This window comes from Octopus bimaculoides, chromosome 6 (genome assembly GCF_001194135.2).
Source record: "Octopus bimaculoides isolate UCB-OBI-ISO-001 chromosome 6, ASM119413v2, whole genome shotgun sequence".
NCBI lineage: Eukaryota > Metazoa > Mollusca > Cephalopoda > Octopoda > Octopodidae > Octopus > Octopus bimaculoides.
The window spans coordinates 20107645-20108136 of NC_068986.1; positions in this window are offsets into that span (position 1 = coordinate 20107645).

Genomic DNA, 492 nt, shown 5'->3' on the forward strand with positions numbered 1-492 from the left:
GTGTGTGTACGTGTGTGGAAATGTCGTGTATCAATTTTAATGAATATTTTGAACATTATTAGAGAGATATCACTTAATTAAATCAACCGCCTTATCTAGGCCATCCTCTCTGTATGTATGTATGTGTGTTTGCACGTGCGTGCGTGCGTGTGTGCATGTGTTTGTTTCATTGTAATCATTAAAAAAAATATATATATATATATATAATATTTATAACTCTCCTGATTTTTCTTCATAATACGTTGGAACTCCTGCTGCACATTCTTTGGTCGTTGCTTATTCTTCCTCTAAAGAGACAGTGTAATCTGGCTGATAAGCGAATATTTTCGCTATAGTTATGCAGATTAGTTGCTCTTGTGCTGCAAAGAATAGAAAAATCCCAGCCAAAATAACGAAAATTCGTGATAACAATTAAAATGATTTTATTCACGTTCGCTGCTGGTCGATAAACATTGATAAACCAGCTAAGCTGTGACAAGCTATATCAACCAC